This window comes from Schistocerca gregaria, chromosome 2 (genome assembly GCF_023897955.1).
Source record: "Schistocerca gregaria isolate iqSchGreg1 chromosome 2, iqSchGreg1.2, whole genome shotgun sequence".
Taxonomy (NCBI): Eukaryota; Metazoa; Arthropoda; class Insecta; order Orthoptera; family Acrididae; genus Schistocerca; species Schistocerca gregaria.
The window spans coordinates 747,931,752-747,944,480 of record NC_064921.1 but is presented as its reverse complement, the minus strand read 5'-3'; positions in this window follow the sequence as shown (position 1 = coordinate 747,944,480).

Genomic DNA, 12,729 nt, shown 5'->3' with positions numbered 1-12,729 from the left:
AGTTAACAAAGTGTAGCGGGACAATGTTCAAAACATGACTGAAAGTACGTTCATAAACAGATAATAACATCTATGATTGACATGTCATCTAAAGTCGACGTAAAATTTTAAAATGTTAGAAATAAGGAAATGAAGTAATACAGAATGCTATGCTTGTAACGTACGTTGTTTTTCTACATTGCTTAGCTCTGGTATTTACAGGGTCACAGAGAAAGCATCCTAGGTTTTGGAGGGAAAAGCCGTAATTGTAATGACTGCACTACAACAGAAACAAGAAGCACAACTTATGGAAAAATAATGTAATGTGTGTTCCATCTCACAAGCGACATTGAAGCAGATAGTTCCTGTGACTTAGTATAGCAGAGGTTATATTCGAAAACCGGAATAATTTAATAACTGGCTCCTTTTACCGACCCCCGGTCTCAGATGAAACAGCTGCTGAACATTTCAAAGAAAACTGGAGTCTCATCGCAAATAGGTACCCTACCCATACAATTATAGTTGGCAGTGACTTCAATCTGTCTTCCGTATGTTGACAAAAATATATTTTCAGACCCTATTGTAGATAGAAAACAGCTTCCGTAATTGTTGTAAATGCTTTTTTTATTGTTTTGAATAATTAGTTCACGAAGCCATTCAAATTGTAAATGGTTACGAAAACACACTTGACCTCTTAGCCACAAATAATCCTGAGCATCACGACGAATACAGGGATTAGTGAACACACAGTCGTAGCGAGGCTCAATTTCGTAACAAAGCAATTCACCAACACTAAACGCGAAATATATCTATTTATAAAAGCAACTAAAAATATGGTTGACGTCTTTCTAAGAGACAGTCTCCAATCCTTCCAAACTATGTAAGTGAAGACTATATGTGGCTTAAGTTCAAAGAAATAGTATCAACAGCATTCGAGATATTCATACCAATAAATTAATAAGAGACGGAACTGATTCCCACGGTACGCAAAACACGATAGAAAGCTGCTGTAGGAGCACCGAAAAAGGCGCGTATAATTTAGATGAGCGCAAAATCTCCAAGATTGGCGAAGTTTTGCTGAGCCTCGAGACTTGGTGCGGATTTCCATGCGAGACGCATTTAATAGTTTCCACAACGAAAGTGTCTCTAGAAATGTGGCGGAAAATCCATAGACATTCTGGTCCTGTGTTAAGTAAACCAGCGGAAAGGCTCACCAAGTACCTTTACTGCGGGTCAGGTGGTGGGCGGCGAGGAAGAGGAGGAGGAGGAGGAGGGGGAACCCAACCCTTCGGAGCAGGTAAAATCGTGGCAAACGTTCGCCGTGGCAAATGTCCGGCGTGGCAAATGTCCGCCATGGCAAATGTCCGGCGTGGAAAATGTCCGCTCACCGACGAAACGGATTCTTCCTGAACAGGTGCAAACAATCCTTGCAACACTTCACGCGATTCCGTTTTAGGTCAAGCGTAAGCAATCGCGGAACCCATCTTGCGGATAGCTTTCTCATGTCCAAATGTGTATGCAAAATATTATGTACCCGTTCATTCGAGATGCCCACAGCACTAACAATCTCACGCACCTTAACTCTTCTGTCATCCATCACCACATCATGGATTTTATAAATGATTTCTGAAGTCGTAACCTCCACAGGGCGTCCAGAACGTTCAGCATCACTTGTGACCATATGGCCACTCTGAAAATTTTGAAACCACTTATAAACTGTTCTAATCGAAGGTGGAGAGTCACCGTAATGTTTATTAAGCTTCTCTTTAGTCTTTTGAGGCATTTTGCCTTTCGTAAAGTAATGTTTAATCACCACACGAAATTCTTTTTCGTCCATTTTTTGACAATCACACGAATTCCAAACACAAATAAATAGACCAATATGGCTGAAACTTGGTGTGTGTTCTTTCCAACAGTGCTACTAACTGAACATGACCTCGAAACGCGCCGGTGGTGCCATCTCTCGGACTTTGCACGGACTTTTCAAACGCCCCTAGTACGTATGTGGTTTGTGTTGTAGATACGTAAAAGAGAATGGACTGGAACCACTGCAGACGCGAGAAAGACTCAGCAAGGCTGATTTTCCGTGGCTGGCTCTTATCAATGTCAGCCACGAAGCTGACCACAAGGAAGAGCAGAGATAGCCATGCCCAGAAGCCAAAGCTATTGTTTACCGAGGCGCTAAAAACGCATATTTCTTTTGTTGCTTAATGAGGCTGACGTTTGGTCTCTTACGGTCTCTCTGGATCGTAAAAATGATAATAGGTGAGAATTATAATAGGTTATAATTCTGGAAGTGTATCTGATCTGAGAAGATTATGACATCTAAACGGCGAGTCACTATTTTGAGATTTATTTGGATAGACAGTACCAGTCATAAAATTCGTTCTGTTGGAGACTTTTAGTTTGGACAGCAACTTTGTCCCGATCGATGAACATACAAGCTTTTATCCTGGAAGAGTAAAGTAGCCTCATATTAAATGCTTGACTGGACGAGGGTAGTCTTCCCAGAGAAGTTTGTGTATTGAAAGTATATAACCTCTTGAGGATACGTAATCACTGAACAATCAATAGTAGCGATTTTAGTCCATTGGTGTCAAACTGAAATCGATTTTCTAGAGTTTTTGTGTCGGGAAGCTAGGGGAGTAAGTTAGTTTGACAGGAGCCAACGCTTGAAGAGGGAGAGTTCTGACAAAATAAATTTAACGGACAGGGGCAAAACGGCGGCGGTGAGTAGGAATAAATACATGTCATTATTTTTCTATCATAGATTGAGTGGTAGGTTCAAAGCGTATACTGTGAACATCGGTTTCAGCCAAGAAGATAATAAATGTCTGCATAGAGTTGTTATAAACCAGACTGTGTATCTGTATGGTCTTTGGAGTTTTCACAGTTTAATGTTGAAATAAAAGCAATTATTCCGCTGGTAATCTCTGTTAATTTACATGCTGAAAAAAGTAGAGCAGATACAGAATCCAAATATGCATTTACATACTAAGGAATACATCACACCAGCTAAAAGTTGCCGGGAATAAACTGGTTGACGGGAAGTGTAGACGCAGGACGTTATGTCGCTGAGTATTGAGCGGCGAAAATCCTTGCCTCTCACCTGTGAGGAGGTAACAAATGAACGAAATTCTCAAAATATTGTTGACGTCACCTGATAAAGGTTGTTGAAAGTTTAATGTCATCATCATCATCATCATCATCGTCGTCGTCGTCATCGTCGTCATCATCATTTAAGACTGATTATGCTTTTCAGCGTTCAGTCTGGAGCAGAGTCCCCCTTATAAAATTCCTCCATGATCCCCTATTCCGGTTAATGTTAAAAAAATATTGTTATAAAGGATACGATGGAGAATTCATGTGCTGACACGCGTAATTCTTCCGAGTAAGAAATACCAAACGTCGATCAAGCATTGTCAATTTACGTCTTTAGACATTTTCTTGAGACTAAAGCTTTACAGCATGGTGTCAAGATCACTGAGCAGTGGTCAGACCAAAAATTACTCAGCCAAATGAGGGAAGTGTAGACCAGCGAAGTATTATCTCTAATAAAGTGCATGGCAAGGGGAATTTTTCACTGATATTCTAACACAAGAACTAAGCGCACAGGGATTATAAAGGGATGTTACAGTCTTCGTCCGAGGAAAGAGGAAGAAGGCACTGAGTGTCATTTGAGAAGAATGGACGTGAAGGTGTGGTGGGGGGGGGGGGGGGGGCGTCGAAGGAACAGTGAGGCATAGCTTCACTGCCTAAAGAACCAATACGACACGATAAAGGATGACAGCCAAACCAGTTGCAGGATAAAAATCCTGAACAGGAAGACACTTTAATTAGAAAAACCTTAGCATCGGAATTTTTTTTCTTTATTATTATTTTTAAACTTGTTTACAGGCAGGCCTGCAGCTGCATACTACGCCGCTCTCTGGCCGCAGAGAAAGACAAAAGATAGAAATGGAGACAATGAGAGAAAAAAATACGGTGGACATATAAACGGAGACAAACGCTTTTTAAAATACATGGAGCCGTTCTCGGGCGTAGAGTCCAAGATAAAATTTGTTCAGTCACTTGGACACATACATAGACGAAAATTGTCACACGTGAACGTAGGTGCACAAAACGAATAACACTGAACCACTTAAGCACAAAACGACGGCACACACAGAAACATGAGGCGTTGATCTCCGGCGCGCAAATGTTCACTAACCGTGTACGAGTCCGGGGACCTGCCAAGAGATGAGGAGGGGGCTGGGAGAGGGGAGAGCAGATGCCATGGGTAGGGTGATAGGGGGAAGGGACGAAGGGGGAGGGGAAACCCGGGGGGAAGAGGGGTGGAGGAAAGGGATGGGGGAAAAGGAAACAGAAGGGAGGGAGTGTGCCTAAAGGAAAGGACACAGGAAGGGGGGAGGATCAAAGTTGATAGGAGGGGTAGATGGAGTGGAGGAGGACATCATCAGGGAGGGGGAGCTGGCGGAAGCCACCTTGGGAGAGGGTAAGGAGCGTGGAGAGATGGAGACCGGGTGGGACATGGGAATACAGGGACAGCAGCGGGTGGGGGTGGGAGAGCATGGGCGATACAAGCGAGTGAGGAGGATCGAGTTTGCGGGAGGTGTACAGAATGTGTATCCTTTCAAGGAAAAGGAGGAGGTGAGGGAACGGAATGAGATCATACAGGATCCGCATGGGGGAGGGGAGACAGATGCGATAGGCCAGGCAGAGAGCATGGCGTTCAAGGATTTGAAGGGATTTATAAAACGTAGGGGGGCAGAGAGCCAGGCCGGATGGGTGTAACAAAGGATAGGGCGGATGAGGGATTTATAGGTGTGGAGGATGGTGGAGGGTTCCAGACCCCACGTACGGCCGGAAAGGAGCTTGAGGAGATCGAGTCGGGAGTGTGCCTTGGCTTGGATTGTCCAGAGATGGTACTTGAGGGTGGGGGTGACGGCGATAGGATGGCCATAGAAGGTGAGATAGAAATCAAGGAGGCGGAAGGAAGGGGTGGTTTTGCCTACAATGATCACCTGGGTTTTGGAGGGATTGACCTTGAGAAACCACTGGTTGCACCAAGCAGTGAAACAGTCAAGATGGGATTGTAGAATGTGTTGGGAGCGCTGCAGGGTGGGGGCAAGGGCAAGGAAGGCAGTGTCATCGGCAAACTGGAGAAGGTGGATGGGGGGGTGACGGCGGCGGCATGTCCGCCGTATACAAAAGGTACAGAAGGGGGGAGAGGACGGAGCATTGGGGCACACTGGCGGAGGGAAAAAAGGTGTAGGAATCCATGTTATGGATGGTGACGTAGGAAGGACGGTGGGAGAGAAAAGAGCCGATCAGATGGACTTTGTTAATGGGAAGGGCAAAGGTTTAGAGCTTGAAGAGGAGACCGGAATGCCATACACAGTCATAAGCACGTTCGAGGTCCAGGGAGAGGAAGATTGCGGAGTGACGGGAATTAAGCTGTTTGGAAAGGAGATGAGTGAGGTGAAGGAGAAGGTCGTCGGAACAGAAGGACGGTCGAAAGTCACACTGGGGAACGGGAAGGAGGTGGTGCTGGCGGAGATGCTGATGGATGCATCGGGTGAGGATAGATTCCAGGACCTTGCTGAAGACCGAGGTAAGGCTGATGGGACGGTAGGAGGAGACAGCAGACTGCGGTTTGCCAGGTTTAAGGAACATCAGGATATGGGAGGTTTTCCACAGGTCGGGGTAGTAAACGGTGGACAGGACTACATTGTAGAGCCTGGCCAGGGTGGAGAGGAAAGAGACAGGAGATTCACGAAGCTGACGGTAGGTGACACGGTGGTGACCAGGAGCAGTGTTGCATTTTGTGCGGAGTGTAGCAATGAGATCCAGTGTAGTGATAGGGGCATTGAGTTCTGTGTGTGCAATGTTGTCCAAGTACTGGAAACCAGGTGCGAGGGGAGGGACAGAGGTGTCAGCTCGATCACGGACAGCCGGGAAGAGGGAGTAATCGGCCTCAGACAAGGTCTGCTGGAGAAAGGAGGCGGCATGGGTTACATCGTCAGGGTGGTGGTAGGTAAAGGAGTGCCATCGACTTGGGTGGACATACTTTGGGGGAGAAGGTATGGTCAATGTGGGAGAGGAAGTCGAAAGGATTATGGGTGTTAGGGTAGACGTAGATGGTGGCGCAAGTGACGGTAAGGCCGGGGAAGAAGAGACTAAGGATCAGGTGTTTGGTGGGGTTGGGAAGGAGAGGTTGGAGCCGAACGGGGATCTGGCGGTGGTGACCAATGGCAACTCTGCCACGCACAATCTGGAGGGGATTATCGGAGCGGTGGAGGAGGTAGGGTGAAGTGTGGACGGTGTGGTGGGGTTGGAGGAAGGTTTCATTGAGGAGGAAGCCATCCACACGGTGGGTGGAAAGGGTGTGCAGGAAGAGGTTTTTGTTGGTAGGAAGGGAGTGGATGTTGTTGAAAAGGATATGGTGCTGTCGCGCCATGACAGGGATTTAGATGAGGATGTCAAGACGGAAGAAGGTGAAATGGGCCTGGTTGTTGGAGTAGGTGGCGTACATTTTTAGTTGGAAAACGGAACAGGTTGCGAGGGATATCTGTTGGAGGGTGTGGGGGCGCTGAAAAGGATGAACATTCTGAAGGACGGTGGTGAGGAATCTGATGATGTCCTCAGCCGTAGGGGGTGGGCGAAGGGAATTGCCGGGAGGGGTGGGGGCGTCCAGAGGGCGGACAAGAATGGTGAGTTCAGGAGTGGTAGGAGGGGGTCGGGCCTTACATTTCTGGGAGTAAGTAGGATGAGGGAGGTTATAGGTATTGCAGAAGGGGGGGGGGGACTGGAGATTGGGCCACTGCCGTAAAAAGTGGGCTCGCCTACAGTGCGGGCAGGTGGGTACCTTGCGGCACTCAGATGTCGGGTGTGCATTATTACCGCAAGCACCTTTGGCAGCGGAGGGATTGAGGAGGGGAACAGGTAGGGTCAACTTGGTAGCGTGAAAGAGAAAGGGCACCCTCCTTTAGGAGACGGTCTATGGAGGGGGCGTGTTCAGAAAAGACCCACATAAGGCAGGTGGGGCCAGCTGAGTTATGGATGTGGCAAACCGCACGCACCTCAAGATAGGGATGCGCCTTGTGCTCTGCCAACACCTCCTCCTCCGTGATTGCCAGATTAAGCTGAGTGATCACAGCGGTGAGGGTTGGCAGGCGACAGGGGGGTTGGGGTTGGTGGGAGGGAGGCAGTGAAGGAGCAGGGGTGAGGAAGGCATTAGGGCCAATACGGGTGACAGGGATGCAGGAAAGGAGATCAGTGTGGAGGGTAGGGCTGGGGGAGGAGATGAGCACCGAATCACGGCGAGGAGTGAGGAGGGAAATGGGGGCACCAGGAAAATTTTGGATGAGGTTCCGGGTCTCAAGAAGGGAGGGATCAGGATGGGAGAAGAGGTAGCGGTAGGAGGAGGGGGTGGAGGAGGAGGAGGAGGAGGGGGCAGGGACAGATGGGGAGACATCCATGGCATCATGGGCTGGCGAAGGGGGCCGAGGCGGAGCCTTTTTGGGAGTAGAGGGGCGCTTGACGGCGGCGGAGGAGGTGTGGGGGATAGGAGTGACTGGAATGTGGTGGGGAGGGGCAGGTCCCAGTGCTGGAGTCGGCACTGGAGAAGGTGAGGGCAATGGCGAAGGCGACAGTGAAGATGATGATGATGATGATGATGATGGCCAAGGGGAGAGTTGAGAGTGGGCCATAGCCCTCCGGGCGACCACCCTAGCGGGGGACGCAGAAACAGAAGGAGCAGAGGGAGGGAGTGGAGGGAAGGGATAAGAGGAGGCCCGGGAGGGAGGAGCCAGGGATTGGGCGACAAATAGTGAAGGAGATGGGAGAGTGAGGAGTGGGGGGATGGACTGAGGGGGGAGTGATGCGGCACACCATGTGATAGTGGTGGCGGCGGTGGAGGGTGATGTGTATATGATGGCAGTGGTGGTGGCAGTAGTGGTGCCAGTACTGGTGGTGGGGGTTGACATAACGAGAAGGGGAAAAGCACAGGACAGGACAAAGAAGCAAGCGAGAGATGGTCAGGGCGACGAGAAACACAGAGTAAAAGGGACGGAGAAACTATGAAGGAGACTGGGGCCGAAGCCCCACTCTGCTGCTGCTGCTGCTGCTGCTGGATGCTGGCTGCAACCGCTGCTGGCACCTGCAATATACCGGCCGGCCAGTGGGGACGCTGCTGCTGCTGCTGCGGCTGGACGCTGCTGGCTGCTGGACGCTGGCTGCAACCGCTGCTGGCACCTGCAATATACCGGCCGACCGGTGGGGACGCTGCTGCTGCTGCTGCTGCTGCTGCTGCGGCTGGACGCTGCTGGCTGCTGGATGCTGGCTGCAACCGCTGCTGGCACCTGCAATATACTGGCTGGCCGGTGGGGACGCTGCTGCTGCTGCGGCTGGACGCTGCTGGCTGCTGGACGCTGGCTGCAACCGCTGCTGGCACCTGCAATATACCGGCCGGCCAGTGGGGACGCTGCTGCTGCTGCTGCTGCTGCGGCTGGACGCTGCTGGCTGCTGGATGCTGGCTGCAACCGCTGCTGGCACTTGCAATATACCGGCCGGCCAGTGGGGACGCTCCTGCTGCTGCTGCGGCTGGACGCTGCTGGCTGCTGGATGCTGGCTGCAACCGCTGCTGGCACCTGCAATATACCGGCCGGCCAGTGGGGACGCTGCTGCTGCTGTGGCTGGACGCTGCTGGCTGCTGGACACTGGCTGCAACCACTGCTGGCACCTGCAATATACCGGCCAGCCGGTGGGGACGCTGTTGCTGTTGCTGCTGCTGCTGCTGCTGCTGCGGCTGGACGTTGCTGGCTGCTGGCTGCTGGATGCAGGCTGCAACCGCTGCTGGACGCTGGCTGCAACCGCTGCTGGCACCTGCAATATACCGGCCGGCCGGTGGGGACACTGTTGCTGTTTGCTGTTTGCTGTTTGCTGTTTGCATCAAAGGACGGTATCCTTCCGGCTACCACTGGAGATATAGCGTCGGAAATAAACGCTAAAGCTTAAGTAACAGTGAAATTACCAGAGTAATACAGGCACAAAATCTTTTAGTTACTTACTAAAATTACATCATGCTATGGAGGTTAATAAAACAATTGTGCCACAGGCGTCGTCAATAATTAAGACACTTCTGCATTTGTACAACATGACTATGGGCACAGGGTCAATGCGAACAGTTTAGCAGCAGTACTTTTCCCTATGAACTATCGAGACAAGAGTGTGAAAGCACTAGATCAGATGGTTTCGCCGAGAGAGGACACTTGTGGTATGTGCCAGACACTCGCGCATATTAAAATCCATGGATACCTACATAAGTGCATCAAAATTATTAAATGTTGTGCTAATTCAAACCTTCTGTCTTAAAAAATAAAATATATCTGACCATTTTAAAAACATTTATGTAAAACAGAAACTATGGAACCAATTTACCTGTGTCCTAGTGTCAAACAGATGAAGCGTGCCCTCTGGAACATATCAAACGAGAGAGGGCACTAGTGTAATGCGCGAGAATCTCGCGTAACGTAGGCGGTGGAGTACATACTAGCGAAAACAACCAAAATGATACAGTAAAACGAAACCATCTGTCGTTGCGAATAAAAACATACTAGTCAATTAACCACACATACACATCGAAAATCACAAACAGCAAACATAAAAAATACGTAAAATCCCAACAAGACAGGAAAAGTGCATTTCACCGGCATCAACAAGCAAGAAAACTAACTTCTAGTCAGTCAGACTATATTACATTAAGGCAAGGAGGGGTTTGAAATTGTCTAGAAAAATTTTTGTTTCTAAACTGCACCTGTTCATTAAGAACAAAACCATCTTTTAGAGACAGATGCTTGAAAATCTCTAATTCTTCGAGCAAGTCCAGTTTGTAACCCTTATTCGCTTAATGAAGCAATTCTACGTCGTCTAGTGTACGTGGCGTATGCTGTAAGAGCCATAGATGTTCGGCAAACGTGGAATTATGTACGTTTTCCCCATTTTCTGATGAAGGTATATTTATTTATACCGAAACCTTGGTCAAGAATTTTAATAAATTTTTATCCTGCAACTGTTTTGGCTGTCATCTTTTATCGTGATGAATTTCAACACTTGTTTTTCAGCCATGTTTAAAGTCTTGGAACCAATTTGTGTTTCTGTGTCATGCGCAGAATGAGCTTGGGTGTTTTGCAGTAAAAAACACTCTCTTCGGTAGCTTTAGGCGATGCTTCGTCTTGACAGCCACCCCGTAACCTGTTTGAGAGATTTCAGTAGTGTTCTTTTGTGACGGTTGCTCCCTTACGAGCATAATACACTGACGGAAAAATTGCAACACGAAAAAATAATTAATGTAGGGTAATGACATTTCGGGAATACATTTGTTTAGGTAACATATTTAAGTGATTAACGCTGCAAGATCACAGCTTAATACAAGCAGGAGATAAGCTATTGGAAATGTGAAATGCTGGTACATTAATAACCGGCGAACCAACAGGATGCTAGACGCAAGCTCGCACACATGCATGCATTGTGTTGTGTAGGTGTCGGATGTCAGTTTGTGGGATGGGATTCCATGCTTGTTCCACTTGTTCGGTCAACACAGGGACGGTTAATGCTGTTTGTGGATGACGCTGGGGTTGTCGCCCGATGATGTCCCATAAGCCCTCTATTGGAGACACATTTGGTGATCAAGTAAGCCAAGGTAACATGTCGACACTCTGTAGAGCATGCTGGGTTACAACAGCTGTATGTGGGCGAGTGTTATCCTGGTGGAAAACACCGACCTGAAATGCTGTTCACGAATGGCAGCTCAACAGGTCGAATACCGGATTGACGTACAACTCTGAAGTCAGGGTGCGTTGGATAATCACGAGAGTGCTCCTGCTTTCATACGAAATCGCAATCCAGATGTAGGTCCAGCGCGTCTAGCACGCAGGCAGGTTGGTTGCAGGCCCTCAACAGGCCTCCTACTAAACAACCCACGGCCATCTCTAGCATCGAGGCAGAACCAGCTTTCATCAGAAAGCACCCTATTCTCCGATGACCTATCGCTTGACACCAGTAAAGTTACAAACGGCAGTGGTTTGGGGCCAGTGGAATGCAGGCTACAGGATTTTTGGTTTGGAGCTGTCCTTGAAGTAACTGGTTTGTAACAGTTCATTGTGTCATTGTGGTGCGAACTCCCCTCGTATTGCTGAAACAGATGCAGTACGATGCGCTGGAGCCATACGGCAAACACGATAGTCTTTACTCTTGGTAGTGCCCTGTGGCCGGTCTACTTGCGAATTATAAAATAAAAAAAATATTTATTATTGCATACGTATTATTGTGATTGGTTGTAATTAATATTTGCTTATCTAGAACGTGGACGTTTAATTATTGGGTATCAGACGCTTGGCAATGGATTTTTCATAAATGCAATGTTATTCGTAGTTGACCGTGAAATGTAACTCAAATAATCGGACTTCGTATTTAAATCGTTTCCAAAGACTGCTGCGGTAGATGCGGACTCAAAATGTCAATATTAGAATAATTTGCCAACCATGTCAATACGTCGTACAGCGGTGACTGTCTACTAAACATAAAAAAGTTTACACAGTTAGTTAAATCAGGTATATGCAACGAATAAGCCTACAGTTAAATAATTCAACTTACTTTCATAAATATAGAGTCTTTATAGAGTGGAGTGCCTAGTGAGATTGCAACTCGCAGTGGTCTTATGTAACATCAAATATGGCGGTGTGCCAGTTAATAAAATATACGTGCTTCCCGAACCAGCTATTGCACAAGACCTACTTCTTCTTAATGAAACATAAGAGTGTCGTAATTGTATTTTGTTTTATCAGCGGCATAGCGCTGCAGTTCTGTGCCATAGGCTTTATTTATTTGTCAGAGATTAATTATTTAATTAAGATTTCACGTTTCCGAGGAAACTCACGCACGGCATGCAAATGTGCCTGTATAGACTGTACACTCTCGTGACCACTGCTACCAGCAATCATGTACAGTGGCTATTTTCCTGACAAGTCTTTCTGCAATATTGCAGAACATCCGGCTCTTCGTACCCTTATTACGCTGCCTTGTCCAAACCCAGTAGGGTGCTGATATTGACATCTTTATCGCCTTAAATACATTCTAGACTATCATCGACTCAACGCGTCCAATCTTAAACTCTTATACGACTGGCGCGAAATTGGTTCAAAATGGCTCTGAGCACTATGGGACTTAACATCTGAGGTCATCAGTCCCCTAGAACTTAGATCTACTTAAATCTAACTAACCTAAGGACATCACACACGTCCATGCCCGTGGCAGGATTCGAACCTGCGACTTTAGCAGTCGCGCGGTTCCGCACTGAAGAGCCTAGAACTGCTCGGCCACTGGGCCGACCGCGAAATTCGAATAGACATCATCTTTCAGATGTAGAAACACGCCTACCAACTTTCGTTTATGTCGCACAGCTCGTTCTCGAGTGTTTAGATCTTTTTCCGTCAGTGTACTTTAGCACCATGCCGTCACAGTAAAAAAAAAAAAAAAAAAAAAAAAAAAAAAAAAAAAAAAAAAAAAAAAAAAAAAAACTCTGCGCCACCTTGTACGATCATGGTCTAGCCTTCCCTTTTTTTCGGCGATGGTGAATCCACATGTTTTCATTACTCGGTCTGCTTCTTTGTGTCAGGGTCATAGTGATAAGTTACACTCAGCACTCGTCGATGGTGCTTGTGTGGCTAAGAGAATCAGGATTCAACTGAT